This window comes from Geotrypetes seraphini, chromosome 15 (assembly GCF_902459505.1).
Source record: "Geotrypetes seraphini chromosome 15, aGeoSer1.1, whole genome shotgun sequence".
Classification (NCBI taxonomy): Eukaryota; Metazoa; Chordata; class Amphibia; order Gymnophiona; family Dermophiidae; genus Geotrypetes; species Geotrypetes seraphini.
The window spans coordinates 26,266,996-26,287,987 of NC_047098.1; the positions used below are offsets into that span (position 1 = coordinate 26,266,996).

At 44.7% G+C, this 20,992-nt stretch overlaps 1 protein-coding gene across 6 annotated transcripts in view; it reads right to left on the reverse strand.

Moving 5' to 3' along the window:
* CASZ1 (castor zinc finger 1) overlaps positions 1-20,992 on the reverse strand; it is a 623,486-nt gene that overhangs the window by 178,656 nt on the left and 423,838 nt on the right. The window lies entirely within an intron of this gene.

Genomic DNA, 20,992 nt, shown 5'->3' on the forward strand with positions numbered 1-20,992 from the left:
AACTTGGATTTTTAGTATTTATAATATATTTAATAGATACATAGTAGTAGTGTGAAGCTGCTTACTATAGAGCCATGTGCTTCCTACTATTTGACCGGTATAAAGGCAGGCTTTTCATGATAATGACGGGGATAGCCATCCAAATGACAACAAGAAATTGGAAGAGTTCCGATACTTTAAATTTTCCTTTTTGGTGGGCAAATTTGTGTTCTAGTTACAAATATGAAAAAGTGAATGCAGAATTTGGGGGGAATAATAAGATATTTAAGTTAGTGTGGGGCCCGTTTGTAGCTTTTGTTGCATCTATTTAAGAAATGTAGTTATATATTTATGTCTTATATCTCTTTTAAACTAGGTTTGGTTCCCATACACATCCAAGGGAGGGGAGGGGGAGATACTGCATATATATATATTTGATGTACGTTTACATTTCTGAGTTATACAGGATTGGGGGGTAATGATGTCTTAATTTCTGTAGTTCAAAAATTGCTTTGTAATGGTTTGATATGTTTCAGATGTATATTTTTATATTGCACTGTTCATATTGGAAAATAATAAAATTTATTTTAAAAAAAACCAACACACCACTATGGCCTTCCTCTGCTCCTCTCCATTCTTTAAACTTTCCAACTTTTCCTTTCGATGCTCACTCTCTAGGATCTGCTGTCTCTCCTCCTAGCGTCTCACTTCCATAAAGCTACGTCCAAGAGTCTACCCTTCCCAAATGCAATGTAAAGTTTCTGTGAGAGATGGTGGCAGCAGGTTTAACTAAATGAATTTTAAAGTAATTTAAGAACATATTATTCCTTGTGGGGAACCTTTATACATCTAAAAATCCCATGCCTGAACATATTTCTTTTCAAGTGTAAACCTTGAAAACAAAGTTGTGCTTGGACTGAAGACCTTACAGCAAGCACATGTGGCTACACAACCCTTTGCACGATATCACTAGCTCTGGTGCCTCCCACATCTACATGTGCACCACTTACTCTGTCTGATTCACGGAACCAGAACCGAAGGGCACATTGAGCGAGTTCCAGATTTCAAAGCTCTCGCCCCTTCGACTGTTGGACCTTTGCTAACAAGACCCGCAGACTTGAGGCCTCCCCCCCCCCCCCCCCCCCCACGTCATGTCTGAAACTAAATCTCAAGAAAACGACAGCCCCAAGAGACAAGGCAAACGTTTAAGACTGCAGCTTTGGTGACAGTGGTTTTAAGAATTGTCAGCCATCTGGAATAAGGAATTACAGTCACCTCCCTAATCCTATATTACTCAAATCCTAAAGCTGGTTATGGCACAGAAATGAGGTAGCAGCTGTGGGCAAGGATGGAGAAGAAAAACAGAAAACCAGAACAACTGAAAGATTCATTTTCCTAAGAGGTGAAAGGCAGTCCTGTATGAGCAGAGCAGCGCACTGTCCTCTGTGTGTGTGTATAATCACACACAGCCACACGCTCTCGCACTGGCCTGCGCAGGGCTGTCAGGTAAATTAGATCTGAAAGCTGACAATTTCTGACCATATTTCCTTGATTATTTCAAACAAATGCACACCAGCCGCTGTAAGAAGATTAAAGTGAAATAAACGTCCTGAGTGGGAGGAGGGAGGGCAGAGAATTCAGGTCACCCCCATCCGTCCCCCATCTGACAGCCGCTATATCGCTATCCAATCCAATAAAAATCCCCCCCCCCTTTGCTTTAATTAATTTTACAGCTAGCTTGCTTAATTACTTTCAATCAAAATCCTCCTGCCATCACAAAATTAGAAATGGTTGAGCTCCATTAGCCTAAATTCTTCATTTCCATACAGAAAGACTCATCGCTGGTGCTCACGCTTTCAGCTTGCTCCATCGCCTTCACGTCTTTATTTCAGGTGGGGAAATACATCTCTATTTCAACACCCTCTCTTTTTCCAGTGATAAGAGGTCAGAGATCTCCTTCTCCTATTCTGTGGAAACGCCACATGCTCATAACTCCTGAATACAAGCTCCCTGGCACGGATCAAGCAACCCAATTAGTACTGGCTGGACATCAATATGCCATGCTCATAGCACTGTGGTATCCACTGGCAGTGAGGAAGTTCCCAGTCCTGAGAGACTTCTAACCCTCTATGTAGGGCACTGGCGTAAGGAAGCAGGTTATACTACTCTGAATACCTCATACTAATGAGGCTGAAAACCAGTCAAGCATTTAAATAAAAAACAAACAAACCCTGGGACGGGTGCAGTTAGAGCCAACTCGTGGGGTGAATGGCCTCAATGGTGCCCTCTCCTGGGCACACTGACGACACTCCCAACTCCCACTCTACCGGAAATACAGTATGGAAGTTACCCAGGGCACTTTGTAGCACTTCCAGTTAAAACATAACAATAGCCTTACGAGGTCAGACTAATAGTCCATCTAGCCCAGTACCTGGCAAAAACCCAGAGTAGCAACATTCCATTGGGTTTGTATGGAAAAGGGTGGGAGAGGTGCCTCTTTGGGCCTTGCCCTGGCTCCTGCAACATGATTTATTACAATATACCAACATTTTGAGCAAATTTATGGCGGATCCTTTACGCACTTGGTTGTCAGTGCATGGTTCTTTTTTTTCCTAATAGGCCAGTGATTTGCCTGACTTTTTCATTCTATGCAAATCTTTCTCATGCATATTCATTAGGGATATTCTGAAAACCCAACTGGCTGGGGGTCCCCCAGGACAGGGTTAAGAACCACTGTTTTTCTTATCAATGGCAATAATGTATGTTCTAGGCTTTGAACCTAGGAAACTAAATGAGACTTATAGAGTATGGGCACAATCATCCCGACGTGTGATGGATCAACTATGGGAAGATAATCAAACGGTGGCTTTTCCTGACCTGATGAATGAATATGGCTTACTGCCCCAAGATCTCTTTAGATAAACTAAACCAAACTAAAACTTAGCTTTGCATACCGGGTCTTCAGTCAGAAAGGAGCTCGACTCGGTTAACAGTAACTAAAAAAATACTGAAAAAGTAAAAATCAGAAAATATTAGTATGACTGGTTTCCGAACTGTTTGGCAAATAAAATAGTTTTTTTTAACAATTTATGAAAAAGTTGAAAAGGACCAGGACCCCTTAAAATAAGAGGAAGTACGTTCCATAGTTGAGAAAATTTGAAAACCAAGGATTGACTGAAATACTTGACTCCTTTCACTGAAGGAAGGGAGAGTTTGAATTGTTGGGTGCCTCTTGCATAGGAGAATCTATAAGCATTCCATAATAAAGGGACAAGAGGGATGAAGATACCATATAAAATTTTAAAAGTAATACATACACATTTAAAGTGAATCCTGAGATAGACCGGAAGCCAGTGAAGGTTTAAAAGCAAAGGAGACACATGGTCAAATTTACTTTTTCCAAAAATTAATTTTGCTGCGGTATTTTGTATCAGTTGGAGTCTTTGAAGTCAGGTCTTTTTTATGCCGAGATAGATAGCATTACAGTAATCTTGCCGGGATAATATGATAGATACCACAATATAAAGGACTATACACTTTGGAAAGCCAGCAAGGAATTGGCAATGACTAAGACAGCTCTAGAACAGGCGAATAGAGGTGGCTCTGTTGGGTCCTATACCACACAGCAGTGTTTCTCAACTTCCTCAAGCCAAATGCTCCCCTAAGTCTAACAAATATCAACTGAGTACCCCTAACCACTGACTGCCTAAGCTCTGCCCTAGACCCTGCCCCCATTACTAATTGTAATACAATTTCTTCCATTCATTTTTCATATATACACTGCAGATATAAATTTGCAAAACCGACACATTTCAATCACTAAATTGAAAATAAAATCATTTTCCCTACCTAAATAAAATCATTTTCCCTACCTTTGTTGTCTGGTGATTTTATTTTTCTAATCATCTTTTTCCATTCTCTGGTTGCACTTCCGTCTGTGCTCTTAACTTGCTGCACTTCTTCGAGGGAGTACCGTAAGCAGGCAGATAGACAATGGTGACCTGGTTGACATTGTATATCTGAATTTTCAGAAGGCGTTCGACAAGGTTCCACATGAACGACTACTTCGGAAAATTGCGAGCCATGGAATCGAGGGTGAAATACTCATGTGGATTAAAAACTGGCTGGAGCAGAGGTAACAGAGAGTGGGGGTAAATGGACAATACTCAGACTGGAAGAGCGTCACCAGTGGGGTGCTTGGACCCGTGCTCTTCAACATCTTTATAAACGATCTGGACATTGGTACAAGTGAGGTGATTAAATTTGCGGACGATATGAAGTTATTCAGAGTAGTGAAGACACAGGGGGATTGCGAAAATCTGCAACGTGACATAATCAAGCTCGAGAAATGGCAAACGAGGTTCAACATGGATAAGTGTAAAGTGATGCATGTCAGTAACAAAAATCTCATGCACGTATACAGGATGTCCGGGGTGGTACTTGGAGAGACTTCCCAGGAAAGAGACTTGGGAGTTCTGATCGACAACTCGATGAAGCCATCCACGCAATATGCGGCGGCGGCGAAAAGGGCGAACAGAATTCTAGGAATGATTAAGAAGGGGATCATGAACAGATCAAAGAAAGTTATCATGCCACTGTACCGGGCCATGGTGCGCCCTCACCTGGATTATTGCATCCAGCACTGGTCTCCGTACATGAAGAAGGACACGGTACTACTCGAAAGGGTCCAGAGAAGAGCGACTAAAATGGTTAAGGGGCTAGAGGAGTTGCTGTACAGTGAGAGATTAGAGAAACTTAACCTCTTCTCCCTTGAAAAGAGGAGACTGAGAGGGGACATGATTGAAACATTCAAGATAATGAAGGGAATAGACTTAGTAGATAAAGACAGGTTATTCACCCTCTCCAAGGTAGAGAGAACGAGAGGGCACTCGCTAAAGTTAAAAGGGGATAGATTCCGTACAAACGTAAGGAAGTTCTTCTTCACCCAGAGAGTGGTAGAAAACTGGAACACTCTTCCAGAGCCTGTTATAGGGGGAAACACCCTCCAGGGATTCAAGACAAAGTTGGACAAGTTCCTGCTAAACTGGAATGAACGCAGGTGAGGCTGGACTCATTTAGAGCACTGGTCTCTGACCTGGGGGCCACCGTGTGAGCGGACTGCTGGGCACGATGAACCACTGGTCTGACCCAGTAGTGGCAATTCTTATGTTTTTATGTTTCCAAGGCCTTCTTATCCACTGACTGTTTTTCTCTCCTTCTTCACTTTCTTCTCTGCATCCATCTTTAGCATTAATTTTTAACATTCAACTTTTGTCCATTTTTCTGCTTTCTTCCCAAAATCTACTTTTCCATGTCTTATCTTCCCATCCTATCTCTCTCTCTTTCCCTCCCCCTTTCCATGGTCTGGCATCTCTCCTTCCTTCCCTCCTCCCATTGGCCCGATATCTCTCCGCTTCCTTTCCCTCCTTCTCACAGTCTGGCATCTCTCTCTACTACTACTATTAATTATTTTTATAGTGCATCCGGACTCCCTTCCTTCCCTTCCATTCCCTGGTCTGGCATATGTGCCATGCAGTGTTCCTGGATCATGCATGCTTGTGGCTCCCGTAGCACCTTAAGTAACTGTTCTGTTCATCTACCCTAAAGCCGGTCCTGGAGACAATTGACTCTCCCATGCTTCTCTCTTCAGGGTCTATAGCTAAGTTTTGTGCACCTCCCCCACCAATGGGTGAAAGAACCATTCACACTTCACATACCTCAAGCTTCAAATTGGGCACCTAAGTTTCTCTATGTAAAGCACAAGGATAGAGGCCTAGATGCACTAAACAGGGTTAGTAAGACCGCATGGGTCCACTGCAGTCCGATTTTTGGCCGATTACAAAAGGGCGACAACAAGGGGACATCAGTGGAAAATCAGGGGCGGGAAACTGCACGGTGACACTAGGAAGTTCTTCTTCACAGAAAGGGTGGTTGATCGCTGGAATAGTCTTCCACTTCAGGTTATTGAGGCCAGAAGCGTGCAAGATTTTAAGGCCAAATGGGACAAACATGTGGGATCTATCCGCAAAGATAGATAGGGAGGGTCATTGGAGTGGGCAGACTTGATGGGCCGTGGCCCTTATCTGCCGTCTATTTCTATGTTTCTATGTTTCTATGATGCTCACATAAGTTTGCATGCAAATTATTTGAATGGAATTTCATCATAATCCCCGTCCGATCCCACCAATGAATCACTGCGAGAGCGACTCTCGCACATGCACAAAGCTGGCAGAGGAAGCCTGAACAGCTGAAAGTCAGGGGAAGCCCCGAAGCAGACTCCTGCCACTCAGCTGCTCAGGGCAGGAATCTTTTTTCTATTGTTTTTTTTAATGGACACAGATGTTGTGCATGTTAGCCATGCACAATATCTGTCCCCATTAAAAAAAAAAAAGTCCTGCCGGTCCCCCCTCCCGACCACAGCCTTTGCATCTCTCCCGCAATGATGACGCCATTCCCGCAATAGCGATGCACCCAGGGAGACAGATGCCCACTCCCTCCTGCTTCAGCAACCTTTTTGTGCATCCAGACCACCTGGACCCCCCCCCAACTTTCCCCTGGCACTCCCCCCTCCCACAACCCCACCAAGACTCCAAAAGACAGCCCTGGTGGGCTTGGGGGGAGGGGTAAGCTCAGAACCCCCCCAGCTCAAGCAATCCCCAGAGCCCTTCCCCTGTAGCTCGTTGTAGAAGTCGGCACGAGTGATGCCCACTCTCTCTTACCAGCAGTCCCGCTTTTTTGAAATGATTGCCTTCCTCTTCCTGGTGCATCCTGGGAGGGTGTCGGGGGAGCATGGGGGAGTGCAAGGGGAGAGTCAGGGGCCAGTGTCGGGGATGGCCCAGATACACAACTGGGTTGCTGAGGCAGGAGGAAGTGGGCGTCCCTCTTCTCTCTCTAGGTGCGTCGCTATCGTGGAGGCAGCCATCATTAGGGGGGTGTTCAGGGACCCACAGTTGTTGGGGGGGGGGGACAGCTTGGCTCATGTGTTTGTTTTTAATGGGTCAGATATTGTGTGTGTGCATCACATGCACAGCATCTGTGCCCATTTAAAAAAAAAAAGTATGGCATGTTATAAATTTATTAATTTGTATTGGTAGGACAGGTAGCAACTGGTCTTGTGCACTGGACTTTTTGTGCATCAGGAAGCAATGTTAAAGTATCAGTCACTCAGCTAGTTTATATGGCATTTCAACATTAATGACCTGATTTGTATGGCCGGCTTAGAGAATGAGCGATCGTGCATAAAACCACACAGTGAGTCATTTTGTGCATCAATTCGGCAAATCCGATCATTGCTAAACCAGTCAAAACCAGTTTAGTGACCACCGTTAGACGATCGCTGGCTGTAGTGCATCTGGGCCACCAGAGAGCTCTTCTATAGCTTCCTGTTATAAACTGCTGTCCGGACTTTCCTAATTCAAAGCTCAGGGAAGGTGAGAACACATAAGAAGGTTGGTGAATAAAGAGAGATCTAGGACTCTATATATGGTGTCAGGTCATTTCTTTTTCTTGCGATCTCTCAGAAGTCACATTTCCTTTCTGTTCCTAAGTTCACTAAATTCTGGGAAGCATCGGCAGTGTCAACCTAATCTCACCTCATGTGAGATGAAGAAGGATGCCAAAACCAGTGGCATAGCGAGGGTAAAGTGGCGCCCTTCCCCCACCCCCACCCCCACCCCCTTCCCGACCCACCCCCCCTTTCCTTCCTCCGTATCTTTTTAATTTTCTAGGCGATGGCAAACAGCATGAACTTGCTGCCTGTGTTGTGTCGGCTATCCCTCCGATGTCACTTCCTAGAGGCAGGGCCCGGAAGTGACCTCAGAGAGAGGAGACACCGATATGGGCAGCAAGTTTGTAATGCTGCTCACGCGGGAAAAATGAAAAAGGTACGAGGGAAGGGGGGGACGGGTGCCTGTGCCCTTTACAAAGACCGCACCCGGGGCAGACCGCTCCACCCCGCACCCCCACCTTTCTACGCCGGTGGACACGACTTGTGCAGAACATATTCTGCTTTCTCTCCAAGGCCTATTGAAGCTGTTCCTACCAATCAGTGTTGGGCATTTTTGTTTTTCTTCCACTAAAGGACAGACTGGGCGAACTGCACAGAAGCTACTGTAAATATTGCTCTTCTGGGGACATTTTGCTTGGCGTGAGCTCAACAAGGAAAAAGCACCAAAAACAAACAGAGAAAATGTGATGCGTATTTGTTCTAATAAACTTTATTAAATATAATAAAAGTTATGAACAAGTAAAACCCAACATGGCTGATTTTCACAGCTAATGAATATAATACATGCGACATACTTTTTTGGTAGTCGTCTTTTATTGCGTTAACACATACGAGCTGATGAGCCATCTCGGTAGAACAACTTTTGAAATTGGTCTGGCTTGATGAGGCCCAGACAGCATCAATAATGTTGACACTATTAATAACTTTAGACAATTAAATTTAATCTTACCCCCCCCTAATGCAGCCCAGTGGTATGAAACATTGTCATGTCAGGTTTTATTTTTCATAATTGTTATTGCATTTGTTCTTTAATAAAAAAAAAAAAAAAACCCCATAAGAATGTGTTTTTGGTGCTGTTCTCTGGTTGACCTCAGTCCAACTGCGCCAGAGACTCATGTGCGCACTTTCCTTGGAAGAGTCACCTTCCATTTTAATCGAATCCCTTTCCTTCTAATCGGGGTGGGAGGGGAATCATACTATAGGCTCCTTTTACTAAGGTGCGCTAGCTACAATGCCGGGCACACTAGACGCTAATGCCTCCACAGAGCTTGCGTTAGTATTTTCCGTTTAGTGTGGGGTTTGCGCGCGCTAATCTTCAGCATGCGCTAAAAACGCTAGCGCACCTTAGTAAAAGGTGCCCTATGTCCTACTTCCTCAGGTCTTAATTACTTCCAGGTTATATGATACACAAATGAGAAAACAGCAGGGGCGGGAAAGGTCAGAGAACGGAGACGAACTGCTATGTGACTGTGGCAAGATTTCCGGTTTCAAAAATGGTTTATCCACTTTCCTGAGGCACCTAAACTCTTACTGATTTACGCCGGGTTTTACTAAAGCACAGAACGGCAAGGTAAAGGCTCCAACACTCGCGGGTATTGAATGAGCGTCGGAGCATTTACCTCGTCGGCCTGCGGTAAGAAGCTCTTCCACAGTTTAAAGTCCCAAGTATTACTAAGACCTTGAACAAACAATTCCCATAAGAACATAATAATTGCCGTTGCTGGGTCAGACCAGTGGTTCATTGTGCCCAGCAGTCCACTCTTGCGGCGGCCCCTAGGCGCCGGCATAAGAAGCAGCTCTAACCTGCTGCTCGTGCTGGCTTTGGCGCTCCCCTCTGACATTACTTCCGGGATCCCACGACTAGGAAGTGACGTCGGAGGGAGATCCGACGCTGACCCGGGAAGCAATTTAGAGATGCTACTCGTGCTGGGGAAGCTAAACAGGTATAAGAACATAAGAATAACCTTACTGGGTCAGACCAATCCAGGTCCCTAGTACCTGGCCAAAACCCAAGGAGTAGCAACATTCCAGCATCTCAAAGAATAGCAAGATTCCGGAACCCCAATGAGATCAACATTCCAGAGCCTCATTCCACAGTGCCTCATCAGTGCTAGTACAATGGGTTGATTGTCCTATACTTGGCATACATAAGAACAGCCATACTGGGTCAGACCAATGGGTCTATCTAGCCCAGTAGCCCATCCTCACGGTAGCCAATCCAGGTCACTAGTACTTGGCCAAAACCCAAAGAGTAGCAACATTCCATTCAGAATCCTAAAGAACAGCAAGATTCCGGAATCTCAAAGAGGAGCAAAGAGAAGCAGTGGCTTCCCCCATGTCTCTCTCAATAACACACCTTTCTTAAAACCAGCTGTGCTATCCGGGGTTTCCGTGAGAGGAGAAGAGGGTGGGGGTGGGGGCTTCACTTCCCCAAGCGTCTCCCACCCTTGCTACACTACTGTCTTTACCTATCGCCCCAGCCTATGTCCTTTGATTTACAAAGAATTGTATATTGCTATATGTCTCAGTATATGAAGAGTTAAGATAAAAACGTGTATTGTAACTATGAAAATTGTAACCTGTTAAATGCATATTATGTATGTTATCCTGTAATCCGTTCCGAGCTCGTTGGGAAGAATGGGATAGAAAACGAATCAATTAACACTTCATTGCCCAAGGTACAAAATAAGCACGGAGTGATGTTCTAGCTAGGAGTTGTTAAACCTCTTTCCGTGTCACCCTGTTCATGGGTAAACTGCATGAAAACAAACAACGAAGGAGACAAGATGGTTTGCAATCCTTCTATTGATTAACAGAATCGACACGATCGTGTTTCAGCCCAAGAAGGCCTGCCTCAGGAGTCTTACTGTAAATTGATAAGACCATGAATGTATTAATCGATGTGTCCAATTATCCTTAAAAAAGCTTTTTTAAAAAACCCCAAGATAATGGCTGACAGCGAGTACAGCAAAACCACATGGAACTGAAAGTAAAACTGCAGTTCCATGCGGTTTCGCTGTCAGTCATTATCTTGGCTTTTTAAAAGTTTTTTTAAGGATAATTGGACGCATCGATTAATACATTCATGGTCTTATTAATTTACAGTAAGACTCTTGAAGCAGGCCTTCTTGGGTCGAAACACGATCGTGTCAAGTCTGTTAATCAATAAAAGGAATGTGAACCATCTGGTCTCCTTTGTTGTTTGTTTTCGTGCCTCTCGCTGATATGAAGGCAGTTTCTCCTGTTTTTGTCTTCCGAACATGGGTGAACTGCACTAGAATGGCAACTTCACTGAACTGGATGGTGCAAACAGTAAGTCAGGAAAGGCTAAGAGTGCATCTGAACTGTTATATTGGCTGCCCAGGGAAATGCTACCTTCCCAATTCCATTACAAAGCCTCTAGTTTGGGAAATCTAGAGAGACTCCAGCGTCAGCAGTTCCCCAGTACGGTCAGACTCAGACCTATAGCTGTCTTCAAGGCTATGCTCCTCTGTATTCCTCCTCATTCTAAGTACAGCTATATCTTGGGCCTTTAGTAAATTGTATATAAAATGCATTAATATTGATCAATGTTATGCAGATGTATATTGAGATTCTGATTAACCTTGCTGGACGTTTATTGGATGTTAGCCTGCAGAGGTATCCAGTACAAAGAAATTATGAAACAGCTGGAACCAATGATGTAGTACAGGTGAGCGGCACCCCTCCCCCTGCCGTGCGGGCTCACCCCCTTCCCTTTTTAACTTCTCCGACATAAGCAGCATGTCCACGTCGGTGTCGGCTCACCCTTTGACATCACTTCCTAGGTACGGGTACCGGAAGTGACATCAGAGAAAGTGCCGATGCCGACGCGAGCCACAACCTCAGGCTGGGAAAGTAAAAAAGGTATGGGGAAGGCAAGGGGCGCACGCGGCAAGGAGAAGAGCAGGGGGTGGAGAAGGGGGGGTGCTGATCCTCTTCCCCCCATATTATGTCACAGGCTGGAACTATTTCAAATCAAGAGAACTGGACTGGAGGAAATGTCAACGCAGATAAACAGTATATTAATATGAAAAAAGGAGGGGCACCAGATGAACTGGCCAAGGAACATAGCCAGGCTCCTCCATGCAAGAGTGGGCAACCTGGTCCCTAAGGGCCACCACCAAGTTAGGCTTTCAGGATCGTCGCAATGAAGATGCTCGAGATCTATTCGCATGGGCTCTCTCTATTGAGCCGAAGTAAATCTCATACTTATTTAAATGTAGAAATCCTGAAAACTCAACAGGATTGTGGCTTTGGAGGGCCGCTTTTACACACTCCTGTTTCCTTGGGTCTAGCAATCTTCATTGTACTGCTAGAATGCCCTACTATGGGGCTTCCCAAATCTACCCTCGGGACCCCACAGTTAGTTGGGCTCTCAAGATACCCACAATGATTAAAAATCTCCTACAAAATAGCAATATTAACATTCAAAATATTAACAACTAAAGTTCCATCATTCCCAGAAAGGTGCATTATTCCATATATTCCTACTAGAAGTTTGAGATCAGAGGACAAAAACCTTCTAGTAATTCCATCGCTTAGTATAATAAATACAAGACAAGATACGATCTTTGCGGTTACAGCGCCCAGAATATGAAACTCCTTACCATCATTTATTAAGGAAGAAAAATCACTAAGTAAATTTAAAGGCCTGTTAAAATGCTGGTTGTACAAGGATGCTTTTGAGACCGAATCATCGGAGTCTCTTTTGATCCCATTCGCTGCTTAAACTCACATGTCCTCTCTCTTAGGCTCTGAGAAATTGAATTAAAAAAAAAAAATTCTTAATTTTCTTTTCAATTTTTATCAATACTTTTAAAATTTCTTACCCTCCTTTTGTACTTTCCTTCATGTGTCCTTTACTAGGCTTATTGTAGTTCTCCCTACTTCCTTTTATGTATCAGTACGTCATGTTCGTGTATCTGTTGTAGTTAATCATTAAGACCCTGCTTTTAATTGTAAAGCGCTTTGAATTAGTGATATTGCGATACATCAAAATTTTAATAAAACTTGAAATTAGATATTTGCATACGCATCTCTAACATGCATATCCAGTGCGAATGTCCTGAAAACTCCCAGGGTCCAGGCCATGTTCAGGAAGCTTTGTCCTGGATGCTAAGAACCACCTCCTCTTGTGCCCTTTTGGACTCTTTAGCACTTGCTTCAGTGTGCCACTCTTGCCCTGGGAGCTCTGATTGTTGCATAGCCATTTTTACTCAGTAGTACTCTTTGATTTGGTTGGTGTGGGGGGAAGGGGGGGGAAGATGCACGGGGAGGCTGTCATCCTAAGATTTACTCCCACCCAAGAACAATTTTGGGTTGACCTGACCCCATCACATATGTCTGTCTATCTCAAATCAACCCTTCACCTTTTCATCCTGGGGCACCATTTTTATGTTTTCAAATCTAGCTGGACTGTAAATAATGTTCCGATAAAAGGGTGGCTGGCTATGTTTTTACTCTTTAGTCATGGGCTATTTATTTTTCTGCTGAAGCTGTGCTGTATTTGTTAGGAATATAGAACCTCTCTCCTGCTGGCAAGTCCCCTATTCCCCAATAACTAAATACCTGAACTAGGAGTCCATCCAAAGGAGCCTAGTCTGTCACTTTGGCAGTACCTCACGGGCCAGGTATGCCGTGTAAGAATCACCCCAAAATACTACTGTACATGGACTTATGTAGGTCCCTTCAGATAGCACACCTTCAAACCATGATCAAGAAGAAAGCAAGGAATCTCAAAAACGGTGAATTAAAAAACTTTGCACGTAGTTTGAAGTGAAGCCTCTTTGAATGTATTTTGCTGGTATTATATTCTTTTTACCTAACCACTAAATCAAAAATTTCCTCCCTCATATTTCCTCAATAAAAATGTGAACAAGGGATTCCTGCAAACAATGATTTTGGTTCAGTGCTACCCATCTCTACCAGGCTAACTACCGACTGCCCAGAGCCAAGAAACAATACAGAACAAATAAAAAAGACAAAACACACAAGTACTCAGTACAGAGAGGCAAGTGCTTCTCATCTTCATGACGGACTTGTATTAAATGAGGCCCCAGAGCACTTATCCCCATTCCCCAATATCTCCCAAAAGGAGTGGTGTAGTGGTTAGAGCATCAGCCTCAGCACCCTGAGGTTGTGGGTTCAAATCCCACGCTTCTTCTTGTGACCCTGGGCAAGTCACTCAATCCTCCATTGCTCCAGGTATGTTAGATAGATTGTGAGCCTAGATAGGGAAAATGCTTGAGTACCTGACTGTAAAACCACTTAGATAACTTGATAGGTGATATATAAATACCTAAAATATAATAAATAAATGCTGCTGCTGTTTTACAAAGCCACGGTAGCAATCCTCCTGCAGCAAATGCACTGAAGCCCATTCAATTCCTATGGGCTTCAGTGCATTTGCCATGGAAGAACCGCCCCTTGTAAAAGGGGCCCTAAGGACTGACTGTTCTTGTTCCAAAGGGTTAAAGGTTTCCCCTTGGTTCTAGATCCTTGAATGCAGAGATCAAGGGCAGAATTTAAAAAAAAACCTCGTGACATTTTTACAAAAAGGTGCTGTACCCATTTTGCGCCCGCTCTGTTTTCTAGATGGCTTTGTCAGTTCTCATGGGACTCGCGGGAACTGACACAGCCATTTGGAGGGCAGCGCGGGCCCAGGCGGGAGCGCGGAGGGCTTGCTGCTGGCGTCCTCGCTCCTGACCTGTGCGCCGCTGGCGAGGGAGGGTTACACGCTGGACCACCAGGACATTAAGCGAACAGGGTATGGATATTTAGGTTAGGTAGGGAACACTTACAGGTCATGGACCTGGGGGGGGGGGGGCGCCGCGTGAGCGGACTGCCGGGCACGATGGACCCCTGGTCTGACCCGGCAGAGCCAATTCTTATGTTCTTAAGAAAACAAAAACAACCCAAAACCTTATAAGACTAGGGCATGGGTTCTCAATCCAGTCCTTGGGACTCACCCTTCCAGGTTTTCAGGATATCAAGATGAATGTTTAGGACAATGGTTCCCAACCCTGTACTGGAGCACCACCAGCCAGTCAGGTTTTCAGGATAGCCCTAATGAATATGCATGGAGTAGATCTGCATGCCTATCACCTCCATTATATGAAAATCTCTCATGCATATTCATTAGGTCTATCCCAAAAACCCGACTGGCTGGTAGTCCTCCAGAACAGGGTTGGGAACCACTGGTCTAGGCTATAAATTTGTATGCAAAATTGCTCATGCATATTCATTATAGATAGGCTGAAAAACAGACTGACTTGGGGTGTCCCAAGGACTGGGTTGCGAACCCCTGGTCTAGGAGCATGCGGAGGATACGATTAGCTTCCTGGGTCAGATGAACCGAGGGAAGTGTGGGCCCAGGGAAACCCAGGCATATCCTCTTTTTAGAGGATTTGTCTGGGAGCCTGGACAGATTTCCAAGACCCAGTAAAGTTTGTTCAGGTTTTGGAAAGCCCCAAGCTTGGGGCCATGTCTAGAGGGCCTCCAAGCATGTGACACGATGTTACAGGCATGTGCAAGTGACATCGTGTCGCATCTACGTATGCTCAGAGGCCCTCCAGATATGGACCGGAATCAGGGAATATGAGATGAGGTTGGGGGGAGGGGGGGTTGGGCCACTTGTCCTCTTTTCTTTTTTAATGATGAAATCTGGTAACCCTAGGGGTGGGGAATGATACCAAGTGGCTGATGTAGGGTCCATGATTTTAGGGTTCTGTAGGGAGCTTTGATACCCAGATACCCCAGGCAAAAACAGGGATGATAATCCCAGGTATTTTTGAATGAAGGTTTCGGTGTCACAGGCCAACTGAGGCTGGTTTGGATTATGCTAAAAACAAAGGCGCAGGAAGAGCAGGCACATAAAACAGATCATGAGCCATGTATGTAAGATATGAGCCCCTTTCCCACTCCCTTTCTTCATGAGAGAGAAGAGAGAGATGCTGATCATCCAGGGGGGTAAGGAAGATGCTGAAAATCATGGAAGGGTAGGGAGAAGGGTGGGAGGAGGGACGGCCAAAGGTTTGTGCCACGAGGACAAAGACGAGGACGAGGTTGTCTACCCTGTCCTTTCTACATTTTGTTGATGGTGCCATAAAAGACAACATTTTGCTCACCCTGGGCACCTCTACAGTCTGCATGGCTGAATCCTCAGGGAGCAGGCTGTAGGCTTCCAATTTCAAGTGGGATAAACTGCATCCAGCTGAACCTTCAAATGTCCTTTGAAAAGATAGGTTGGGAGACAGCAAGAATCCACAGTTGTTCCAACATTTCTCCCTTAACACAACAACTGCTGTTGTCCTTTTAGAATAAATCCAGCAACTGTTTCAAAAAGTAAACCTCCGCCCCCTTCCCCCCAGCCCTAAAATAAAGAAACACATTTCCAAAACATGAGCTTCTGAGTCAGTTTGAAAATGTTATTAAGAAAATCATCACTCAAGGGTGGGACACCTGTTTTTTTTTAAGAGAAGCAACTGGCACAGCCGCTGATTTTTAGAGAATTACATCAGAGTACCAAGAGAGAGAGAACAAGAAAAGTGAGCAAAAGCCTATGAAAGGCAGAGCAGAGAAAAAAAAAAAAAGGTGGCAGAGAATGGAGAAAACAGAAGAGTAATAAAAAAAAAAAAAAAGAAGATGAACTGACAGGCCGCTGGAAAAACTAGCAGAAGAGTGAAGGAAAGAAAGGTGAACAGCGAGGGGCAGGAGGAAAGAGAAAAGTGAACGAGACAAACGGAAAAAAGTGATGGGAATGAAAGAATCACTGAAAGAGCCTTCATGCCAAACAGAAAAGATCAGGCTTTATCGTCTATTCTTGGCATGGCCAGGGCAGAGAATCCATACTGAAATAACTGCACGTCATGTTCAACAGCCCATTACGTTATAATCCTGTTCTGTGCCAGGGCTCAGCTTTGACTCTCCCCTCCTCCCACCCCCATGCAATCACATAACATAACATCGTACTTATAATCCGCGTAACCGTAAGTTCAACACGGTTAACAAAAGATTAATGATAAAATAACATAAAAAAAATATAGCTTAATTCACCAGATACTTTGAGAAGAGGTAAAGTTTTCAATTGAGTTCTAAAATGTTTGTAAGAACAAGCACTTCTTCACTGGCCTATCTCCATCCCTATTTCCCCATCATCCTTTCACATTCATTGTTCCATCCCTTGTTCCCCCCCACCCCCACCCCCGATTCTACAACTTTCAACCCCCAACAGCCCATTCTTCCATTCATCCTTTTTCTCTGTGCTGCTGCTCCGTCTTATGCTACTAACCCAGAGATCTCAAAGTCCTTCCTTGAGGGCCGCAATCCAGTCGGGTTTTCAGGATTTCCCTAATGAATATGCATTGAAAGCAGTGCATGCACATAGATCTCATGCATATTCATTGGGGAAATCCTGAAAACCCGACTGGATCGCGGCCTTCAAGGAGGGACTTTGAGACCCCTGTACTCACCTCAATCTGGCCACATTGCCAACTTCTTGCCCTCATGTCCCTGCCTGAATTCAGCCTTCGGGCATTCCCCCTTTCAGTGCTGGGGGTGTTTTTTTGATTATAATGCTGGACTCCACACCGCGCTCTACGTGGGCCAGCTTCTAAGTTGCTGCTTAGAAGCAAAGCATGCAGCTGTCTCCCAACACCAAATAATAAAAAGCAGGGCTGCCCAAGTCCAGTCCTCGATATCTAGTGGCAGGCCAGGTTTTCTGGATATCCACAATGAATATGCATGAGAGAAATTTGCCTGCACTGCCTTCCTGGTATGCAAATCTCTCTCATGCATGTTCATTGTGGATATCCTGAAATCCTGGCCTGCCAGTAGATGTCAAGGACCGGACTTGGGCAGCCCTGAATAAAAGGGTTTGACTAACCATTAGCAACTGTCAGTTAAACACGCTAAACTTGCTTAATTTTACAGTTTCATTTTTCAAGAGCAGCTACACTTTTCATATTTTTTTTTTAAATTCAATTTTCTATACCGTTCTTCCAAGGGAGCTCAGAACGGTTTACATGAATTCATTCCGGTACTTAAGCATTTTTCCCTGTCTGTCCCGACGGGCTCACAATCTATCTAATGTACCTGGGACAATGGGGGGATTAAGTGACTTGCCCAGGGTCACAAGGAGCAGCGTGGGTTTGAACCCACAACCTCAGGGTGCTGAGGCTGGAGCTTTAACCACTGCGCCACTCTAGAAATCAAAATGTAGCCAAAGTGAGCCAAGTATAGGACAATGAAGCCATTGTGATATCACTGATGAGGTTGGCTCTTAGGCATTGGTGGACTGAAGCATTATGATGTCACAATACCAGCTCTGGTTATTGGAGGCTGAAACTTTTCACACTATTTATTCCATTTTCTATACCGCTCTCCTAAGGGAGCTCAGAACGGTTTACATGAATTTATTCAGGTACTCAAGCATTTTTCCCTGTCTGTCCCGACGGGCTCACAATCTACCTAATGTACCTGGGGCAAGGGGGGGGGATTAAGTGACTTGCCCAGGGTCACAAGAAGCAGCGTGGATTTGAACCCACAACCTCAGGGTGCTGAGGCTGGAGTTTTAACCACTGCGCCACATGAAACCTTTATTTAGGATTTTCAGCATGTTTTGGACTATGGTGCACCATAATCAAAGTGAGAGGCAAAACACACAAATAAGTCACGGTGACGAGACCAAAGCGTGCCGGACAATCGCGCCCCCAACAAACCCGCTGAGACAAATGCGCGCAGGACGTCAGCGTGCTGGATTAAAAGGTACGTTTAAAGTTCTCCAAGAGGGTGGGGGGGGGATCTCTGGATTAAAAGGTAAGTTTAAAGCGCTTTGAAGGAGGTTTGGGGGAAACCCCCCCCATTTACTTAGAACAGTTGCTGCTGCCAACCCCCAACTTACATAGGAAATTAATTTTTCACTATAACACTGGGAAAAATTACACTTTCCTCTGTAATGGGGGGGTCCCCTATGACAGCAGCAACTGACCTAAGTAAATGGGGGGGGTTCCCCCCAAACCTCCCTCAAAGCGCTTTAAACTTACCTTTTAATCCAGAGATCCCCCCACCCTCTTGGAGAACTTTAAACGTACCTTTTAATCCAGCACGATGACGTCCTGCGCGCATTTGTCTCAGCGGGTTTATTGGGGGCGCGATTGTCCCATGCGCTTTCATCTATGAACCTAAGTCACAGGACCATAAGCTTAACACATAATAAAGATTACATTTTATATACAGACCGAGTCACATTGTATGTGTGTGCCAGTGGCATAGAAAAGGGGGGGGGGGGCGAGGGGGGCAGTCCGCCAGCACCCCTCCTCCTCTTCGCCCCCCGCCTCTTCCCACTCCTCCCCTCGCCAAGCGGGGCCCCCTTCCCCCGTACCTCTAGTTGAAGTTGCTCGCAGCGGTGAACCACGTGCTCCTCGCAACCCCATCGGCTCTCCAGCTGACGTCGCTTCAGGGTGCCGCGCATAGGAAGTGACGTCGGCGGGAGAGCCGATGGGGTCGTGAGGAGCACGTGGTTGACTGCCGCGAGGAACGACTTCAACCAGAGGTACGGGGGAAGGACAGGAGGGCGCGCCATGGCCCTAGCGTCTCTCACCCCAGCTACGCCACTGGTCTATGCTTCTTTTATATACTGGTAAAAGTATTTTCCCTATTTGTCCCAGCAGGGTCACAATCTAACTACGGTACCTGGGGCAACAGAAAGTTAAGTGACTTGCCTAGGGTCACAGGGCCCATAGGTGGGGGCTTAAACCCCAAACCCCAGGGTGCTGGGGCAGCAGTTCTGACCACTAGGCCACTCCTCCATTCCAGTAGCAGGTCCAGTAGCAAGGAGTATATGTCTACAAAGAACAGGGGTCTCAAAGTCCCTCCTCGAAGTCCGCAATCCAGTCGGGTTTTCAGGATTTCCCCAATGAATATGCATGAGATCTATTTATATGCACTGCTTTCATTGCATGCTAATAGATCTCATGCAAATTCATTGGGGAAATCCTGAAAACCCAACTGGATTGCGGCACTTAAGGAGGGACTTTGAGACCTCTGACATAGACGATCCCCAGTTTAATTCATTGATGCAATTCCTCTGAGGCATTATGGTTAACCAGTAAGGGAGATACCTGATGGCCACATTTAACCCAAGAAAAGAATTCCATAAAGAGAGCTGGTGCACTTTTTCTGGTTTCAGAACTGTGGTTATAATGACCAGAACAGAAGAGGAGGCAGGTAAATTAATATATAGGGAGAAAAAAAAACAATCAATCAATCTCCCAGTTGCTAATAATGAAGACTCATAGAACCAGAATCCTGCACTGGGCTGCAAACAAGACAGAAGAAATTCCTTTTCAAGAAATTCCTGCAAACGACTTAATACCGCTAGCTCCTTCCCAAAACCTTCCCGATTCCCCAAAGCAACCTCATCTACTCTATCTCCTCAAGAAATTACCAGATATCTTCTTCTTGTAATACGTTTTTTTGTAATTCTTTTGTAATCTGCCTTGAACCGCAAGGCAATGGCGGAATAGAAATCTCTAATGTAATGTAAAGAAAGGAAGAAATTCCAGGCCAAAACTGCAAAAAAACTTCTGCTCCTACAGGTACAGTGATATAGAGAGGCACATCTGTATGAGAATACTGTCTAAAGTTCTATTAAATATATATTTATTCCGCAGGACTGTGAATCACCATTTAAATACAAGTTGGAATGGAAATACATCTTCAGGAAAACATTTGAAGCAGCTGTGCCATTTGGGCATTTTGAGGGCAATTTTAAGTGCACGGTGTCACTGCAAGTATGCAGGCGTTTTTATGCATAAACTCTTTAGCTAAATTTTCAAAGTGGAACTGCCCAGTTTGTTTTCCTTTGGAAAAGGGTTCCTAAAAGCAACTTCATACTCTGCACAAGTTATTGTTACGGGCAGCCATGGAAGGGGCAAATGTTAAGTCGGTTTATGTGATTCTCCGCCACTGATTCAAACGCATCCCATAGGGATACAATTTTAAAAGGATGCGCAGAGCGCCATGGGTTAACAGCAGATTTGATAAGTGAGGGCAATTTTCAGACTACTGAATTTATTTGGGTCCTCCAAAGTACAAAATGTTGCTACCACTTCCATTCAGTAATGTTTTCTATTTGGAAAAACTGGATGTCCAAACCTTGAGGAAAAAAAAATAAAAAAAAGGTCTGCCAAGAATCAGTGAGGGACCAGGGTCTGGGACGTTACAATGTCACCTTATTCAATCACACCTCTAGGCAAGACCTGTATATGTAGCACCAAATCAACTTAAAATCTAATCTGCTCTTAAAAATCTCTCTGAGAAGATGGTCCAGAACCTTATTACTCTCAGAATTATAAAAATAGCTTAAATCTCCCCTGCTGCTGTTTAAGTCCAGATATACCTCCTCTCTTCCCTTTCTCCCAGTAGGAATGGACAAGTGAACCTCCATTCTCTTAAATAACTGGATATTGGTATAAGTATTACATC